The sequence below is a fragment of the Ursus americanus genome, chromosome 4 (genome assembly GCF_024610735.1).
Source record: "Ursus americanus isolate L20-20 chromosome 4, mUrsAme1.1.p, whole genome shotgun sequence".
Classification (NCBI taxonomy): domain Eukaryota; kingdom Metazoa; phylum Chordata; class Mammalia; order Carnivora; family Ursidae; genus Ursus; species Ursus americanus.
In genome coordinates this window covers 13,377,261-13,398,663 of record NC_142130.1, presented here as the reverse complement: position 1 = coordinate 13,398,663, position 21,403 = coordinate 13,377,261, and the positions used below count along the sequence as shown (strand labels likewise).

General features: G+C 35.9%; 1 protein-coding gene across 6 annotated transcripts in view; it reads right to left on the bottom strand.

Moving 5' to 3' along the window:
* NAALADL2 (N-acetylated alpha-linked acidic dipeptidase like 2) overlaps positions 1-21,403 on the bottom strand; it is a 1,315,864-nt gene that overhangs the window by 696,487 nt on the left and 597,974 nt on the right. The window contains exon 2 of one of the 6 annotated variants that reach the window (XM_087861406.1): positions 17,404-17,539. The exons of the other annotated variants lie outside the window; for them this stretch is intronic. The gene's annotated coding sequence lies outside the window, so the exon portion shown is untranslated. The remainder of the gene's footprint in view (positions 1-17,403; positions 17,540-21,403) is intronic. 6 annotated transcript variants of the gene reach the window in all.

Here is a 21,403-nt window from a genome sequence, read left to right as displayed (position 1 = left end):
CGTATGTCATCATTTCGAACGTATTCCTCAGGGAAGAATTCCTTGTTCACCAGACTAAGTCTGATGATGAGATCTCATGGAAGTAGGTATGTTTACTTATCACTGTTGTGACTGTGTTTTGTTTTCATGATTATTTGATTAATAATTGCCTCCTCCACTAGAATGGAGACCTGTTCTTTGTCTACTTTGAGTCAGCATTATATCCATAGCACCTAACCCAGGGCCTAGTCAAAGGCAAATGATCAAAAAATATTTGATGAATGAATCAATGGATGGAGGGAGGGAGGGAGGGAGAGAGGGAGGGATTCTTAACTCTACCAATAAATACTAGAATTGGTTGATATATACTTGTGATGGTTCTGTCCCTTTGGAAAACCCTAAGTTGACATATTTTGCATAATTACTATTTTCCTTTTTTCTTTAAACTAGTGATGATTAGAAAATGTTTATTCAAATGAACAGAACCATTCAATTGAGAGGTATTTTTCTTGCAATGGAACTTTAGCAATTTGGCATTTGAAAAGGAGACAGTTTATTCTACTTAAATCAAATGCATCTGGAATGCTAACACCTTCAACAATCTGTCCTCAGAGAATTTAATTAATCAGATGCATTTACTTAAGGCACATAGAAATTTCAGTATTGGATTTGGATAGTACTCTACGAACACTATGGACTGATTTGGACAAGAAGGTTGGCCTGAAGGCCAGACCTGATGGGCTAAGGGTTAGAACGTTGTCAAACACAGTAGTGACAGCTGTGAATTCAGTGGCAGATAACTTAGTGTCTCAATTAACAATGGAAAGTCCCCTTTAAGGTGAAGTCATTGATGATTTGGATTTAGCAGCCAACGATCTGGATTCCCTTTCTTGTATTGAGTGTAAGCAGGAATCTTAGTGACCTTGACATCTGAATGCATGGAGTCATGGATTTGTTACACAGCCACCTAAGGCTCTCACTGCCTGAATCCAGCAGACAGCCTAATTAAACAGCAAGAGTTCCTGGAGGGGAATGTTAATGAGTCTACTTGGCAGCCAACAGTCTGTTCCCCAGATGGCGCAGGGGTTATAAATTGTCAATAGGGTATGAATAGTGAAGGGAGTCGGGGAAAATAGAGAAAGACCCCTACATTACTGGAACTTTCTTATTTATTTATTTATTTTTATATATAATTTTTATTTTGTTATATTAGTCACCATACAGTACATCCCCAGTTTTTGATGCAATGTTCCATGATTCATTATTTGCATATAACACCCAGTGCACCATGCAATATGTGCCCTCCTTAATACCCATCACTGGCCTATCCCAATCCCCCACCTTCCTCCCCTCTGAAGCCCTCAGTTTGTTTCCCAGAGTCTCTCATGGTTTATTCCCCCTTCTGTTTACCCCTCCTTCATTCTTCCCTTCCTTCTCCTACTGATCTTCCTATTTCTTATGTTCCATAAATGAGTGAAACCATATGATAGTTGTCTTTCTCTGCTTGACTTATTTCACTTAGCATAATCTCCTCCAGTCCCAAATTGTGGAAGGAGCTGAGATGCCCTTCAACAGATGACTGGATTAAGAAGATGTGGTCCATATATACAATGGAATATTACTCAGCCATCAGAAAGAACAATTACACAGCAATTACTGGAACTTTCTGAGTTACTAGCCCCACCACAAAAATATTTGGAGATTTAGCAGCAGGGGCTTGGGTAGAAGAAGTACTAACATATTCCATTTACTTGAACTATAGGAATACATCTAGCGTCACTTTGGTTTTTCAAATGGACGTCACTCAATCTCTATAAATTTAATGTTGGGATGGTTATTTCAGGCACTTTTGTTGGGTGATAATGACTATAAAAAAATAAGAACATCGGGGCATGTGGGTGGCTTAGTCGGTTAAGCGACCAATTCTTCATTTTGGTTCAGGTCATAATCTCAGGGTTGTGAGATCGATCCCTGCCTTGGGCTCCATGCCCAGTGTGAAGTTCTGCTTAGGATTCTCTCTCTCCTTCTTCACTGATCCCCTCTCCTGTGCATGCACGCTCTCTCTCTAAAATAAATAAGTAAATAAATAAATCAATCCTAAACAAACAAAAACAAAAACCAACACCATTAAAGCCCTACCATGTTCCTAGTTTGTATTTATTACTTTCTGCCTTTTTATTTTTCCTAATGGATGGAATCTGGAACATGAGAGCTCTTTCCTAATTAGGTTATTTTTGAATGAATAATATCCTGATGAGAAATAATCTCCCATGACCTTAAAGTATGTCCTCACTACTCCAAAGTAGCCAGTCAAAGCAACCTCTATTAACTACAATTAGGAGTGAAAATACCTCTTCTCTTTTGTCAAAATTCCCCTATTTGTTTGGTTGGTCCTTAATTAAGCTTCAGAGCCAAATGGATATATGAAAGCCACAGTCAAGTTTAACCTTCACTGTACTTCAAAAAGTCAATCCCAAGAACCATCTGTGGTAGACAGATTCTTGGGTGACCCCAATAATTTTCACTTCCTAGCATCCATACCTTTGTGCACTCTCGCTTCCATTAGTGTGACTAGCTTGTAAATAATAGAATGTGACAAAGGATGTCACTCCCATGATTAGCTTATGTTATATATAAGACTGTCGTAGCTGACTGGAGGAATAGTCTTTGCTGTTGACCTTGAAAAGGCAAGCTGCTGTGATATTAACTGTCTGATGAGAGGGCGCAGAGCAGGGAACTACAGGTGACCTCTAAGGAGCTGAGGGTGTCAGTTCTATAAACACAAAGAACTGGATTCTTCCAACCACCACATCTAGAGGAGCAAAAGCTCCAGAAACAAATGCAGCCTGGTGAAACCCAGAGCAGTGGACTCCACTAAGATATGACTCTCCTGACCCATCGAATTAGATAATAAATTTAAGTTTGTGGTAACTTGTTATGTGGCAGTATAAAACTAACACACCATTCAAGAATTATCCATTTTGGGGTATATGTTGGTTAATTTTATGTGTCAACTTGACTGAGCCACAGGGTATCCAGTCAAAACTTACTCGGGGTAAGGTTTTTGTGAGGACATTTTTGGATGAGACTAACATTTAAATAGGTAGAATGAGTAAAGCAAGTTGCCCTCCCTAATATGAGAGAGACTCATCTAAATAGTTGAAGGCCTGACTAGAATAAAAACAGCTGACCTTGCTCCAGATAAGAGAGAATTCTTCCTGCCTCATGGCCTTGCAGTAAGATGTCAGCTTTTGTGATATTCCCTCTCTCTCTGGTTTGTTTCTCTGAAGAACTAATATAGGCCATAACAAAAAATGGAAAAAAAAAATCATCAAATCTTAGGGTTGAAAGGGACTGTAAACATTTATGAGAATTTCCCATCCTCAATCTACAGGAGTCAATAGATTGTTAGGCCATTTCTAATTCAACAGGAGTACAGTTTATAGCCTTATTCTGAGGAAGTTCTTTTATACTGACCCAAAATCTGTCTTCCTCATGACTGCTAATTTTATTAACCCATAATAAACACATTTTCCCTTTCAAACATTTGGATAACTCTTACGTCTCTACTAAATCCTATCTTCTCCAAAGTAAAACAGTCCTACTTCCTTTAGCACTTTCTTACGTGACAATTTCAACACGACTCACATCCTCTCCACGTATTTTTGAAGGTCAATCAGCTCTTATATGCACTCAGAACTAAAAATAACATTCTCAATTAAGTGGTCATAATAAAATATAATGGCAATATTAATTCCTTTCAACTGAATTTATACTATTTCTAGAATGTCAGAACTTCAATATATTAAGGAGACTTTACATATATAGTATTTAATTGTGGCCAGTATTATAGCAAAACCTCATCAGGAAAAACATTGTCTTTCCTTTCATCCCACCTGGAAGGCAGACGTGATGCACGGAACTTAGCAGCTATCTTGCAACAGTGGGGCCACAACCACAAACAGAAATGATGGTGTCTCTGATGACAGCATTAAGTAGCTATATAAGCCCCAGACCCCCCACTTTCTATCTTCTGGTTATATAAGAAAAATCAACTTCTATTTTTAAAACTACTATAGCTAGGTTTTCTATTACTTCCTAACACACTGTTATTTATTTATTTATTTTTTTCTAATAGAGAAACTGAAGTTTGGGAAGCTAAATGGTTTGTCAATAGTCACATATCTGGTAGAAGAATCAAAAAGTCCCTCTTCAGCTTTCTTGCCACTATTTGGTTCTGCCAATTTATATAATACTGCCAATGCACAGGGTATAATATAAATTCTCCATTTTAAAAATAACACAAAGATAATCTCAATATTACCACTGTCAAAGCTGTGATTAAGAAATACATGATCTGGCACATAAGAGTGTCTACAAATTAAAATAGAAACAACACTTGGCCATAGATATATTTCAAGACACTCAAGCGAAATATTCAATTATGACCATATGATTCAATCCTATAAATTAACCAAGTGAGACATAAACGGCTCCTGAGAAATGCTACTTCTGGCCTAACCAGAGCAGTCATCTCTTCTCCCCTTTCCATTAAATTGCCTACTTTGACTCCTCCATAAAAGTAGTTTTATAAGTTGATTTTCTACTTTCATGATGGCTCCAAATGAACAATTTTAAGTTACCACAGCAAGTACACTGAAAAAAAGTATCATCTCACTGTCATCATGAAACAAGAAAAATGCTTTTGGGACCCTTCCCAACTTTTTAAAAAAATGTAGTAGAGAAAAGAACAGTTTTTGCTTTCTTCTACGCAGGCATTTTCTCTCTCTCTTTTTTTTTCTTTCCACAATACGCATAAACTCACCAATTTGATCTTAACTCTAAAAGATGTTTTCCTGGTAGACAATTCCTAGTATGAACAAAAATCCTTTACCTGATTTTTTTTTTTGCCATTTTTGGAAACACACACATACATACAATGTATAACTGAAAGGAAAGAAAGAATATAGCATTCAATTGTTTTTTTATTTTCAACTTATCAAAAAGCCACAGAAATTAAAGTACAAATCCCACTACCAAAGACATAGTAAAAGGTTGGAAGAATATTCTAAAGGTCACATTATCTTAATGAAGTGCCACTTCCTGACAACATGGCCATGATATTGGAGTAATATACTCCATTTAGTGGGAAATGCTCTGTGAAATCCATGCCCTCTGCACTCTAAACAAAGACATTGGTAATTTTCTTAAAAGGTCACACACAAATGTGTTATTTAAAACTAGCCATTTGCCAGTTGTGAATATATGAAAGTGAATATCAGATACAGGAATTGGCATAGACTTTTTGTAAAATGCCAGAGCTTTTCACCTATGCTTTAATCATATAAAATTGTGTCAGGTAATTTCATCCTTTGATCTATATCATTTTGTGAAAATATTAAAGGAAAAATTATGCTACAGATTTGAATATAATTTTATCTAAAACCTCTGACTCACTCAAATTTAAAAGTGGGTTTGAGTAAGTTGACAAAGTTTATCTAACATTTATTTATTTTACATTTTTCAAGGGGAAGTTGTATGGATATATATATATATATCACACCTTTAAAAGACAAGGTATTTTTAGAAAATAGGCTCTCAATATGAGACCTCCCCCGTATGATATTTTTCATTTAAGTGCAATCATAATAATTTTTTAAAGAACAAAATTATAACAGACCTGTCAACCAGAGGGGGAAAAATACAAAAACAAAACAAAACAAAAACAAAAACAGAAACTTTACTTATCAAAGTTCCTGACTGAACAACAGTCACTGCCACACTGCTAAAGAAAATACATGCATTTTCTTTTTTTCTTTTTCACAAAGTTCACTTAGCATGGGTAGATTAAGAGGTTAAAATAATCAATTCAGACTGTCTTTAATTTTATAGGATGAAGATATAGAACTATGACCAAAGAAAAATTTATGATACTAACATGATAAAGGCATTATTTTAAAACTAAAAAGTAGGTCTACGTGATAAGTAGAAGCTGGGAAACTGGTTAGTAGCATCAGAAACAAAAAAAAATAGTCATCTTAAACACTTAATTTATAATAAACACAAATCCCAGCAGGATTAAAGACCTTGTATGTAATATTATAGAAAATTATACTTGCTAATTAATATTGCAGAATAAAGAGAATAAAATATAGAAAAAATATATAGTTTATGTATATAAATATAGAAATTACATAAAATACAGAAGAGAGCAAAAGTACTTTAAAAATGGACAGATGTTGGATGCCTGGGTGGCTCAGTCAGTTGTGTCTGACTTCAGTTCAGATCATGATCTCAGGGTCCTGGGAGCCCCACGTCAGGTTCCACGCTCAGTGGGGAGTCTCCTTCCATTCTCCCTCTCCCTCTGCCCTTCCCACTGCTCATGCTCTCTCTCTCAAAGCCATTTTATTTTATTTATTGTATTTTATTATTTTATTTTAAATAAAATCTTTTAAAAAAGTGGATAGATTTGGTAAATCAAAATTTAAATGTTCTACATACCAAAAAAGGTAACCAAAATTAAAAAGCAAACAGATCAGATAAAATCTTTATAGTAAAGTCAACAATAAGAGATTATCACCTTATGTTAAAAGCTTCTAAAAAAAATAATCTAAGGAAAAACACAAGAAACTAGTACAACAGACAATTCATTCAAACGGACCATTCACAAATACAGTTGGAAAAGATACATATGAGAAATCTCTCTAGTAATCCAATGTATTTCCAATTCTGCTTTGCTTTATCAAATATAATTTTAAAAATCATAGAAGACTTTTAGGTAAAGATGGCAGAATGAAATATGCTTCTATATTCCTCCTTAAAAATCCCAGTTAAATTACAGAAAATAAAAATGAAAAAAATAACAACAAAAAGGAATTGGGACAGCAATGGTAAGTAAGAAATAGTAGCACTTCTGGATCTGAAATCTTGCAAAAATTCAGATACAATTAGATTGACAGAGGGGGAAGAAAATTAGGAAATTAGGTCCCCTAATCCCAGAGGTAAGCAAACAGGAGGCCTTCCAAAGAGAGATGAGAAAAGCATTTCCAAGCTGAGAATCAACAAAAACTAGGAACCAATATGAATATAAACTTGCTACGCTTAAAATTTTCATTTGAATTTAAAAATATCATTTGAAACAGCTGAGACAATTGGGTCTCTCCTCTTCTCCTGGGAGTAATTAGAGCAACTGGTAATCTGGTCTTCTGTTAAAGTCAGAAATGTGCCATCAAAGGAAATATAAATTCTATCTGGGTAGGGTTCCTGGTAGGGAGTATTTGGGCCTTAGAAGCAGCACTGAATTTAAGGTAGCTCTCCATTCCCAGAGGAGAGACAGAGGAAAACAGAAAGCAAGCTTGGCAGCAAAACCACTAAGGAGTCAAAGGTATCAAGGCCTTGCTTCTCGGGCTTTAATGGACCTAAGAATCTCCTGGGCATCTTTTTAAATGTAGAATTTAATTTAGTAGGTCCAGGGTAGGGCCAGAGATTCTGCATTTCAAACAAGCTCCCAGGGGAACTCCAAACTGCTGATTTTGGGACTTTGATTAGCAAGGTAATTTTTTTTTTTTTTTCATTTCCATCGTAACATTACCTTAGCAATTAAGAGATTCAGTTCACTTCTCCACCTCTGGAAAGCTTAGGAAGCATATTTTTCTTTTTCACACATTTTTAATTTGACAGTTTTTATTGCAAATTTAAATAATTACAGAGATATAATTTCTAATCAATTGTATATATTGCCATAAAACAGATCCATTTCTATTTTAAATGAAATCTACATACCCTAGTAATTTGATAGCCATTGTCATCCATTTAAAAGTTAAATGACATGCTCTCTTTAACAGACATTTTACAGTTCTCTTCAATTCATTCATCTTTCCATTACACTTTTATATTTTTTAGATATAATTCACATATCTTGACATTCACCTGTTCAAGGGTCTAGCTCAGAGATTTTTACTATATTCACAAAATTGTGCAATTACCTCAGCATTTTCTTTAAAGATCTATTTATTTTAGAGAGAGAGAGAGAGCACCTGCATCCATGGGGGGGGGGCAGGCAGGGATAGTCTTAAGCCGACTCCACACTGATCCCAGAACACAACATAAGGCTCAATCTCACAACCCTGAGATCATAACCCTAAGATCACCATCTCAGCCAAAACCAAGAGTCAGAGGCTCAACCGACTGTGCCACCTTGGTGCCCCTCTCAGAGCATTGTTTATCAACCCAAAAAGAAACGCCTCACCCATTAGGAGTTAGTTACTTCCCATCAACTTTTTTTTCTCTAATATTTATAACGATGATAGCATCTATAAATACATTTTTATTATTTCTTTACTAATTGAGATGTCTTTTCTTTGCCATGCCTAATCGTTGCAGCTAAAACCTCCAGTACAATGCTGAATTGCAGTGGTAAGAGTGGGCATGCTGGTCTCTGTCTGGATCTTAGGGGAAGAGCATTCAGTCTGTCACCATTAAATAGGTTAGCTGTGGGTTTTTCATAGATATTCTTTATCAGGTGGAGGAAGTTCCCTCTTATTCCTAATTTGTTGAATGTTCTTATCATGAAGAAGTATTACATTTTGTCAAATGATTTTTGTGCTTCTATTCAGATCATCATGTGTTGTCTTTTATTCTATTAGCGTGGTATATTACACGTATTCATTTTCAAATGTTGAACCAAACTTACATTGCTTGGATAAATCCTACTTGGGTCATGGGGTTTAATCCTTGTTTTATGTCACCGGATTTGCTTTGCTAGCATTTTGTTGAGGATTTTCACATCTATATTCAAAAGGATATTAATTTTTTTTTCTTTTAATGTCTTGGACTGATTTTAAAATCATGGAATGAATGGAGAATTATTCCCTTTCCTTAGTACTTTTTGGAAGAATTTGTAAAGGATTAGTATTAAGCCTTCTTTGAATGTTTGTTAGAATTCACCAGTGAAGTCATCAGGGCTTGGACTTTTCTTTGTGGGATGGTTTTGGTTTTTTTTTTTTTTTTAAAGATTTTATTTATTTATTCGACAGAGATAGAGACAGCCAGCGAGAGAGGGAACACAAGCAGGGGGAGTGGGAGAGGAAGAAGCAGGCTCATAGCGGAAGAGCCTGATGTGGGGCTCGATCCTGGATCGCCAGGATCACTCCCTGAGCCGAAGGCAGACACTTAACCGCTGTGCCGCCCAGGCGCCCCTGTGGGATGTTTTGATTATTAATTCAATCTGTTTATTTTTTATACGTCTCCTCCAATTTTCAAGTTCTTGAGTTAGTTCTAGTAATTGTCTAAGAATTTTTCTACTTATCTAATTTTTAAATATACAGTTGTCACAGTATTACCTAATAATCTATTTCAGTTCATAAGGTCTGTAGTAATGTTCCCTCTTTCATTTCTCACTTAGTACTTCGAATTTTCTTTCTTCCTTTCTTAATCAGCCTAGCTAAAGGTTTATCAATTTTGCTGATCTTTTCAAAGAATCGTCTTGTTTCATTGATTTTATCTATTGTTTTTCTAGTCTCTGTTTCACTTATTTTCACTCTAATTCTTTATTATTGATATCCTTCTGCTTGCTTGGGTTTAGCTTGCTCTTTTGTTTTTCTAGTTTCTTAAAGTGGGAGCTTAAGCTTCTGATACGATAGTGTCTTGTTTCAAGTAGGGATTTACAGCTATAAATTTCCTTCTGAGTACTACTTTCACTGCATCTCATACATTTTGGTGTGCTGTGTTTTCATTTTCACTCATTTCAAAGTATTTTCTGATTTCCCTGTGATTACTTCATTGATCTATTGGTTATATATTTTCACATATTTGTGTACTTCCTAAAAGGCTTTCTGTTATCAGTTGATAATTTTATTCTCTTATTAGTCAGCATATTTTGTATGATTTCGATCCTTTTAAATTGAGATTTTTTCTTCTCTTTTGCCTAACATATGATCTATTTTTAAAATGTTTCACGTGCCTTTAAGAAGAATGTATATTCTGCTGGTATTTGGTAACATTGTTCTCTGATGCCCGTTAAGTCTAGCTGACTGATAGCATTCAAGTCCCTTTTTCCTTGTTGATCATCTGGCTAGTTGTTGTATGCATTATCGAATATGGGGTACTGATGTCTCCAACTATTACTGCGATGTATTTTTTCCTTGGTCTGTCAGCTTACTTCACATATTTTGTTAGGTATACATGTTTATAATGTTATGTCTTCTTAATAAATTGACCCTTTTAACATTATGAAATATCCTTTGCCAGTGGCAATAGTTTTTGTTTTTGTTTTTTTTTAAGATTTTATTTATTTATGTGACAGAGAGATAGCCAGCGAGAGAGGGAACACAAGCAGGGGGAGTGGGAGAGGAAGAAGCAGGCTCCCAGCGGAGAAGCCCCATGTGGGACTCGATCCGGAACGCCGGGATCACGCCCTGAGCCAAAGGCAGACACTTAATGACTGCGCTACCCAGGCGCCCCGATAGTTTTTGTTTTAACATGTGCTTATATGTACTATATATATAACTCCTGGTTATTGTTTATATGGAATATATTTTACACCCTTTACATCCAACTTGTGCCTCTATATCTTTGAACCTAAAGTGTCTTTTGTAGACAGCTTATACTTGCTGTATTTTTTTTTAAACTCTATTTTGTCTATCTCTACTTTTTGATTAGAGTGTTAAAACTACTTACATTTAATAAAATCTCTAATTTACTGATAAGGTATGACTAGCGTCTGACGTTTTTCTATTTGTTTTCTATATGTTATATGTCTTTTTGTTCCTTTGTTCTTCCATTTTTACTTTTTTTGTGGTAATAAATGTGTTAAATGGAATAACAACCCCCAAAGATATCCAAATCACCTTCATTCTTTGTCATATTACCTTACATGATAAAAGGGACTGCACAGGGGTGATTAAAGTTAACTCATACATGACGGAGATATGCTCTGGCTTCTATTTGCTGCTTATAGTAAAATACAAAAGGATAGAAAGGAATTGTTAAACAAAAAACTAAACAGGCCATGATGATTTGGGAAATTCTCAACCTATTCTGCTTGCAAAGAAATCTAAAATTAAGAAATTTATTGTTAGGAAAGCATGTTTTAGAGAAAAATCCAACAGTGTAGCTATATGTTTTGTTTCTGGTTTTGGTTTTTTTTGCTAATATCCTATACCTTCGAATGATCTAAACCTTTTCTCTTTTCTTTGCATGTCTTATAATCTTTTACTGAAAAGACAGTATTTTAAATCACATAATGTGTCAACTTTGGAAAACTGGGTTTGTTGTTGTTTTATTAGTGACTTTCCTGAACTTATAAAGTCTGTATTCTTCATCATGTGTGGCCACTGAAGTTTCCACTTGGTTGGCTTAGTGGTCATCTAATGATCATGAAGAGATTTTCTTAAAGGCCTGAAACCAACATGTTGCACAGACTTGGCCAAGGGGCTATATGTGCATGTCTGGTTATACCTTTAACAATCAGGCAGGTGATTTACAGTATGGGCTTAACCTTCACTTCCTGCTTGTATAGAAACTCAAAGTCAGCCAAAAGTGAGAGTTTGGTCCTTCTTAGATCTTTCCTGGACATTCATATAGTCTTACACATGTGCATGCCCTTCTAGATTTCCAGAAATATGTTGGAGTTTCCCCAAGCCCCCAGTAAACATCTCATTCCCCAGATTTTCCTTTTAATTCTTTTGGTCAGCTTCTTGTTTCCGCCCTTACTACGTCCTTGGTAGCTTTGATATTAAACATTTGCTGCTGATTGTTTCTGAGCAATACCCTGAGAGAAAAAGTTGTTTGTACTGAGCAAGTTCTAAATGCAGTTAAAAGAAAAGGGGGGGGGGCATGTCCTGGTAATGGAGGTTTCTAGGATTGTCAGAAAGGTCAAATAACAATTCTCTGAGATTATTGTTTCTAGGGCTCCATAACAAATTTTTCCCCTTCAGTGCTTCTAGGCTGCTGGTTTTCATTGTGTTCACAGGGCTGACAGTTTCCAAGGCTATCACAGTAGTGGAAAGAGAAGGATGAAAACAGCTGAAGGATGGAAAAAGCTAAAATGTCACAAAAGTTGCTGCTGTTACTGAAATTCACCTATTTTTCCTGAATAATGTTCCCTGGATTGTTGCAAGTCTTTAGATATTTTTGGAGGTCTGCAAAAAGTTGATTTTGACATTTTTTGACATTGTGCTTATTGTTTTTATGGAGAAACAAATTTTTGGAGGTCCTTACTCCATTGTTACTCTCTATGAAGCTTTCCTTTTCTGAGAAGGAATCTAAAACCAGTTCTCCCACAGAGAGGGATTTGAGGAAAAGACTTTCACTGGCGCTTAGATCAACTGCTACTCATCTGAGACCTCCACTCATAAATATGGACTTCAGATTTACAATGAAAGTTAAAAGTAAAAAAGCTAAGATAAGGTAAACAAATAGAACTGACTCCTGAGGAAACAAGGATAACAGATCTCTCCTAGTAAAGTTGCTATCCAAGGACCAACAGCATGGCATTGTCTGGATTCTGTTACGAATTTAGAATCTCAAGTCTTGCTTCAAACCTAGTAAATCAGAAACTGCATTTAAACACATTTCCCAGGTAATATATGCACATGAAAGATGTGCTGACCTAGAGAATAAAAGATAACTCTTAAAAACGACCTTAAAATGTTTTGAAATGATATTTTATATCCCCACCTCTCAAAAGAGCAGGATTTTTAAAAATGAGTCAGACAGGGAATAAACATTAGATTCTGAAAACTAAAAATTAGTGGATGGCACCTGCTTGAGTTTCTCATATTTCTGCACATCTTATGAAGTAAAGCACCAATTGCAGTTTGTTTTGGACTTTCATTTCAAGGATATTTGAATAGTAAGAAACCTTGGAAAATAGTTACAGCATTTCCCTCCAGAGGAAAAGGCAGGTTTGTTTGTGGCCTTGAAAGAGAGAGACAGTGTTTGCCTCTGGAGCAGAGGGCAGGTATGCTTCATGACCACTTTAAAAGATTCCAGTTCTTTAAGCTTGGGATTTCTCTCTTACAAAGTCTGAACAATCACCCCATGGGACTGACACAGATATACTGATGCCCATGCTACCTGCTATGCTGTGGGTAATACATGTCATTGTCTCCAATGCAAGTGTCTCATGTCTTCCATCAGTGTCTGTGAAACAGTGGCAGGCTAACTCGTTAGTCCTCAAGTAGGTACAAATCTCAGACCATTCACAGTTTTTGACCAGAACAAAATGGACACTGGTAAGGACCAAACTAGTAACCTAATGACAAAGAAACAAGAAGGTATCTCCATACATTAGAGAAAATGATAATAGAAAGACCATATCAAAGAACATTCAAAGACCTCCAAAATTTGATAAGAATATTATAAGATAACAAGAACAATGAAGAAGAGAAAACAAGAATTTACTGAAAAGGGCATTCATATCTTCAGATGGAGCATGTATACAAAGTGTTATGCAGTATGAAAATAAGACTCATATGGCTTGGAAATTTCGAAAGTACACAGGAAAAGAGAAAATGCTAAAGGCTTTTATAGAAAACACAATTTTCTACGAAGGGACAAAAACCAAACAAGTATCAGAGGTCTTAGCAAAGTTTTATGTTAGAAGATAATGTCTTCAGAGTTAGAGTCAAATAAGGAAATAAAACATAAACTGAGAAATCAACAAATATCCAAACCATCAGCCTATTATAAAGGAAAAATAAAATAACCTTCAAACATCAAAAATAAATAAATAGATAGATAAATGGATCTTATGTGACTAGAAGCACTCAAGGAAAAACTCCACCAAAATAAAAATAAACTTTAACAAAGAGAAGAATTTGGTCTATAAGAAGCAGTAGCAATTAAGTAAGACCCAAGAGTAAATGATGCTAGAAAGAAATTAAAACTTGTTAGACTTTGATACATTTAAGATTCTCTGTCAACATTCTTTTATGCATGCAATCAACCTATGTGGTCCTACAGAAAGCGTATTTATATAAACATAGTATTGCAAAATCTCTGTACAAGTTTTCAAGAGTTGAACACAAGAACCAACTGCACCTATAAAAAATATCTAAAATGATAGAGGCCTGACACCTTCTAATTTTACATCAGTACATTCCTAGAAACCAAAAATATCTAAAGCTATCTTGCAGTAGATAAGTTCCTTTAAAATTGCCAACAATCTACTTGTCACTTGGAACACTGTCAACAATCGAAACTAAAATTTCATCCCTTCATAAATGCTCAAAGATCCCAGATTTTATGTTCTAAAAGCTACAAGTGACAACACATGCAGCTTATTTTCTAGGCTTCAGATTATATGGACATCCATGAACATTTAAATCAAGTCTTTTGTGGCAGCTCAAAACTCTCATGATTAAGGAGTTACCGCAGAGATAACAGTCACCGTATCTTCTTACAAAACATGGGATAGAGAAGAAGTGCATTTATGTCTGAATATCTGAACAAATACAAGGCGACAGCAGATGCAACACAAACATCAAAACAACAGCATGGTCTCAGACTGGAGAGGAAGGAGGCAGAGATTGCATTCTACCCATCCTTCTCATCTTGAACATTTGACTCCTGTTCAAGGTCTGATATTAAACCTAAAATGGATAGAAAAAACAAAACCCTCTTTGGAGCAACTATAAAAATATAATGGACTCTGGGAAACAAACTGAGGGCTTCAGAGGGGAGGGGGGTTGGGGATTGGGATAGGCCAGTGATGGGTATTAAGGAGGGCACATACTGCATGGTGCACTGGGTGTTATATGCAAATAATGAATCATGGAACACGGCATCAAAAACTGGGGACGTACTGTATGGTGACTAATATAACAAAATAAAAATTATTTAAAAAAATATAATGTATTCTTTACCACTACTTCCTACATACTTTGAAAGCCTCGTGTGTTCATAAAACTTGGAAGTAATGAAGGAGGCATCTAACCAAAGCTACACTATCACTGGGTAAACATGTTAAGGAAATGCATGGAAACCACACTTCTAAGGATTCTCATCTCTTTGTATTTTAAAAGGATGCTTGCCTGAGTGTCATCTGTGACCAAAGGATTATTAGGACTCACGGAGGAAATTAGTTACAACTCTGACCCTGACAGTGGCTTGCTTCCAAAGACCTCAAAGTTTTGTGTAGTTGATGACTACTTAGAGACTGCTAAGAGAAGAAGGGAAAGGATGCTGTGAAGCAAACTATAAGTCATTTTGTAAACATGCATTCCTAAAAAAAGCGAACATCGAACATGGTTTCCTCAATCTCCAGACAGAGAATGTACATTTCCTTACACATCAACATCTTAGAGATACCAATAGTATTAATTACACTGGATATTTTGAAAAATCTTGAGAATAAGAAGTGCCAAGTGAAAAAGAGTGAACTCCAAAATGTTCTTAATAATGTATTCCAGACACTAGACCTAGAAAACATAGCATCAGCATGAAAAGTGAATTTTCAGACTGAAAAGTGCTATCTCCACGATATGCAAAATATCGATAATAATGTATTCCAAGAGGCAGTCGCAGAAAAAAAGGCCATGGTATGAATAAAAAGCAACTTTTCAGGCTGACAGAAAAATTAAAGCAGGAAAGAAAGAATGAATAAAAATGTATTGTAAATATGCAGTGGCATGCAGACACTGTATCTACAGTTACTTGGTGTACGCCCAGGCATCGACATTTTCTGGGCCCTGAGTTGATACATGTTTTTTAATATGGGATTCTGCATTTCTTAGCGCAGAATTAATATTGTATATCTGGGGGGAAAAAAGAATGAACATCCTTCATGGAGACTGAATATCACATTGTGGACTTGCCTATAAAGTATGATAAAAGACTTTATAAACAAGTAGCTTTATTTTTTTATATAACTTCATCATTTACAAAACTGTTCCAAATTTATTATCTCAATTGATCCTTCAAGTAATATATTATGGTAGATAGAAAGAGAAAGGCAGCTCTTCTGATTCTAGCATTTGTCTCTACATCACACTGACACTCTGAGGAGTCAGCATTCATAAGTATGTCACCATAATGTTGGAAGTATTTTAGGATAGGGGAAATTACATGTCTAGCTTTTTTTTATCCACAAATATTGAGTGCTCATTTTGTAATAAGCACTCTGCTAAATGCTGGAAATACAAGGAAAAAAATAAACAACAACAAACCACAAAACATGGTATTGTTCTCATAAACGTCCCAGATAAGTTGAAAGAGAAACAACAATTACATTATTCTACCAACTAATGGGTTTCTGAGGTTTGGGTATTTGGATGGACAATGGGACAGTTTATTAAAAAATGGCACACTGGGGAAAGAGAAGTTCAGAAAGAAATGATTCTAAATTCAGACTTGGAGATGTTAATTTAGGAGTCTTTGAAACATCCAAATAGAGATGTTAAATAGGTAAATTGGCATACGTTAAGAGCTCATGAGAGAGATCTAGGCTGGGAGTGTGAGTGCACGTGTGTGTGTGTGTGTGTGTGTGTGTGTGTGTGTGTGTGTACATGCAGACACTCACATCTATGCATTTTTTTTTTATAAATGTCAGATCTACATAACTTTGTAAAAGTAAAATTAAGAAGTCAGTACTGTCAGTACAGAATGTTAGGTATAATCTTGCACAAATTTATTCAACTCTAAATTAAAGGAATTAAAGAATGCATGAATAAATGAAAGAACAAGAAGGCACACATATATACACCAAAGCCAAGTTTATTTAAATGACAGTGGCATGGGAATATGGAATATGGCTTTCCTGCTCCACACTAAACTCTTGGTACTCAAGAAACACTTCACAAATAGAACTGCCAATAGTTAGACCACCATGAACTCTCTTCTTCTGCTTCACCTCTCTAGTAAGTTTAAAACAAGAAAATAACAGTAAATGGTCAAAATACTCCAGCACAAAGAATACAAAGCAGACCAGCATGTTACCTACTTTTTCTGATTCATGATATTCAAGTATAAAAGTCTCCATGAAAAAATATGCTACATTAAAAATGAAAAACCTAAAAGCTCTACATAATTCCTTTCAAAAATTATAAAGAATATACTATAAGACATTTGTGCAAAAAAGAGCAATTTTTTTTTCCTTCTTTAAAAAGAGTGGTCAGTGTTTTCTTTGGTTGAGAAAAAAGACTGTTCCTAGCCAATAATGTGATCTTACCATGTGATTAATTCAACTAATAGAAAATTGTTTGTTTTGACTAGGTAGCATATTGCAATCACCCATAGATAGAATCCCCATATGTCCTGATTTTGATAGTCCCAATTTACACCTCTTGTCCCAGCACAATTGTTAATACCACACTTTCACTTTCAAAAGTGTCTAAGTTTGCATGATAAATTATTCGTCATCATATATGTGAAACTTTTAAAAAATGAAAAGTGTTGGTGGCTCAGTCAGTTAAAGCAACTTACTCTTGGTTTCAGCTCAGTTTGTGTTCTCGGGGTAATGGGATCGAGCACTGGGGTCGGGCTCCGTGCTTAGCTCAGAGTCTACTTGGGACTCTCTCTCCTTCTGTCCAAACCCCCAGCTCGCTCTTGCTCTCTCCCTCTAAAATAAATAAATAAATCTTTAGAAGAAATAAAAAATAAATTAAAAAAATAAAAAATGAGAAGTCTTCAGTTCTTAAATCTGGATATTGTGAATCATTGGTCATTTGATTTGAGACCAATGATCTATTTACTTTAAAAGGTCCACAAGTGTTTCTGATGTGTACCTAGTTAAGAACCGTTGATCTAAAGTTCATCAAGACTTTTAGAAATAAAAATGCACTTAGTGGCAGATGTTCAAATATTGAATTTGCAGCAGTCATAAAGACAACTAGATGGCTAATCTAAAAATATAATTTTTATGATATTTTCATGAATGTTTAGCTTTGAGTATACACAGGGGACTTGACCTTATCAAATATCTACACTGGAATTTGTGAATACTGTGCCAGGTATGACCAGATGGGTGGTGCATTGGACATAATAATATGGTTCAAACAATAAACTTCTGTCTAGATGTGTCTTATAAAATGTCAACTTACTTTTCCTTATTTTATTCATTTTCCCAATATAGAGATCATTTAAATAACTCCATGTAAATAATCTTTCTTTATTCTTTAAAGTATTGTTTTACAGTAAGTTTTCCAAGAATATAAATATGCAAGTTTTTTTTTTTTTTAGTATTCTCCTCTCCTCATTACATCTTTAAAAAAAAAAAACTAAGTATTTCACTTCATGTTTCTGTTTAAAAATGCTATCCTAATATTTACTGACTTTGGCTCTAAACAAAAATGACAATCAAAACCTCTTGCCTGCTTTCTCTTCATCTGGGAACAGCCTTTCCTCTAAGGAGAATCCACATTTATCAGTGTTTATCAGTGGTCCAGGGTTAATAGGAGAAGCCAAGAAAGGCTTTACTTTGACTTTTCATTCTCCCTGTCTTCCTTAGGTTTTTCCTCCCAGGCACCAGAAGTTCCCTTCATTTGTACAGTCAGATTCTGATTTGGTAGCTCTGTCCAGCACCCCAAAGGGCCTTGCAGGCATACATATGGATACACTGGCAAGCTTAACCAAGCTCTTTGTTGACCCAAACACCACTGCTTTGTCACCCCTTAGGACTAGGGCATGCATACCAGCAAACAGTCTACCTTGGAAGGGCAGCCCTAGGATAGAGGCTCCAATAGGATGCAGAAGCAGGCATGAAGTCACTTGGGCAAGGAAGTCCAGGTTCAGGTACCCATAGAGCTTGGTCTTGGGGTGGGGGAATCTGGGAGATCCAGGTGGGCCCAATTTTAGAGGAATCACTTGGCCATGGTGCTCTAGTAATCTTGCACATCTTTACATAGGCCATGCAGGCAGGGCTTAACCCTAGCTGATCTAAGTCTTGCTAAAATGCCCTATGATTCTTAGAAAACATAAAATTATAGGTGGCTTCTAAGGAGATACTACCAGGCCATTTCCTTCCAACTCTCAATCTCCAAGGATGCTGTCATGGGATAATTTCTTATCATTTTCTGGGTTCTGTTGAATTATGAAGATTTCTCTCCCCCCAAACCCTGTCCTTAGGGTACAGCTGCAGGCTATAAAATGTTTAGTTGCAGCATGGAAGGAGCACCTCACCAAAAATGTGCCCCCACTTATGTTGTTTCATCATATCACCCAGTGCCTTCGGTTTCAGTATTGTCCTGGGGGGCAAGGCATACGGGGAGCTGGCACCCTGGTTCACTTTGCTTATGTTATGTAAGTAATAAACTGTCTGAATCTAAAACGAGTTTGCTCTTTCTTTCTTGGCTGTCTTTTTCAGCCTTGTTGACTCCATGGTGAGAGGAGTGTGGCTAGAGGAAGGTGGTTATTGTCATATCTCAGGAGGTACTGCGGGCCAGGTGGACTTAGAGATGGCAGCCCTGAATGAAGGAGAATGAGCTGGGGACAGAGGGAGTGACTGTGTGTGGATCTCATTCAGAAAGAAAACGGAGGAGACAGCACACCTTAAGGCCAGAAAAAAATAAAAGTTATTTGACGGTGGTGGTGGTGTTGAGAAGAAAATAAGGGAAGGCTGAAAAAGAACGGACAGTAAAATAGAATATTGGCCAGCAGGAGCATTAGGGAACTACTTCCTATAACATGAGAAAATACTTTTAAAAGTATTCAAAAAGAAAACAAAACACAGGTTACACAAGAATATGTCCTACGTGGTCCTGATTTTGTAGAACAAAGCCAACAAAAGCACAGATTGGAAGTCAGTATTTTTTAAATATTCTATACTGTCAAAAATGAACATAATTACATTTATAATTAGAAAAGAGATAAATATAAAATGATAAGTATAAAAGGGGTATTAAAAATGGTCAGAAGATACTCTAAAGGAACAGAAGGATAAGTAAGGTAATGTTTAGACAAATAAAATGTTGAAAGCTAATTTAGAGGCATGTTGATTCTAATTAAGATTTTCAACATTTACTTACACGGGTGCATTTTACCATAAATGAAGTGAAAAATAAATTGAAAGAATTCACATGCTTTCCAAATTACTGACCCAGTGAAATTGTTGAATATCCCTTCATCTTTTAATTAGCTCCCCCTTTATACAGGACCACCTGCTTTACCTGCCCTATATAAGCAAGTAAAAGGCATTTATTCTTGAATGTTGGTAGGCAAAGCATATGCTGGAAGAGATGAAGGGGCTTCTTAAAATGTAGATGCTTGAGCTGTACCCTAGAAACTCAGGTACGGTCAGTCCGTGGTAGGACCTAGGAATCTGCATTTTCAATAAGCTTCCCAAATGATTCTGATACCAGAGATGTGGGAAACATGCTTTGAAAGATTTTGAATGAACAGAAAACCCTTAACATAAATATACACGACTCTGCACCTTTTTGTTTAACCAAATGTCTACATTTCTTGAAGTCATAATAGTTCTAACGAGCCTCTATACTAACTTCATACTCTGATATATTCATTGCTGTATTCATGTAAAAACAACCCCATTCTAAAATTTTATTTTCTTGCTAAAGGGAAATAACAGCCTAGGGAATTTAAAAAAAACACATGCGCTCCTCTGAATGAGTCTCCATGCTTATTGAGCTACTTTTACGAACAGGAAACTATTGTACCTTTCTTGAGTGTTGAGGCAAGAAAGAAGGCACAGTTAATAAATTCAGACCTTCTGAATCCCTGTCCAAGTCCCTGCAGACCTGGTCTTAACCTTACTCCCTGACAGAAGACACTCTGACTTGGCTGGTTGACTGACCTTGGAGCTGCCTTACATATGACAACTCTTTTTCCATTTTAATTTTCTTCATCCTTCTCTTCCCCACATACATATCAAAGTTTACCCCCACTTGAAGCTATTTTCAGGTCCATTTTCTTCTTAAACATTGCCTATCTACCAACTCACACCTATTTCTCCTACATCTGGCTCTACTGCATTTAACAACAACTTCTGACATATGCATAGGTCATGCAGAATGTATGTGCTCAAACAGACAACCACAGGGAGGGTTGGACATGGGGAGTTGTGGGGAAGGGTTGGTCATGAGAAACTTATATATCCCTCATACCCTTCATGTATTATGACTTTATTATTCAATCAGCTATTTAATAATTATCTCTTAAACACTTGCAAAGCACCAGAAATGTTTTTAGGTGCTAAGAACATAGCAGTAAAGAAAACACCCAAGGAGCTCATATTAAAGACATATATAAAATATAGTAATAATACAATATTATAACTAACACTTATTGAATGCTTACTGATGCTGGGTATTGTTCTATGAGCTTTATGTTAACTCCCAACAGCTTAAGGGGTAGGTATTAGTATTCCTGTTTTATAGGTAAGGAACCCAGGCACAGAACATTTCATGAAGCAAGCAGTGGGAGACAAAGATTTAATTCTAGACATCTGGCTCTAGCATTCACCCTCTTA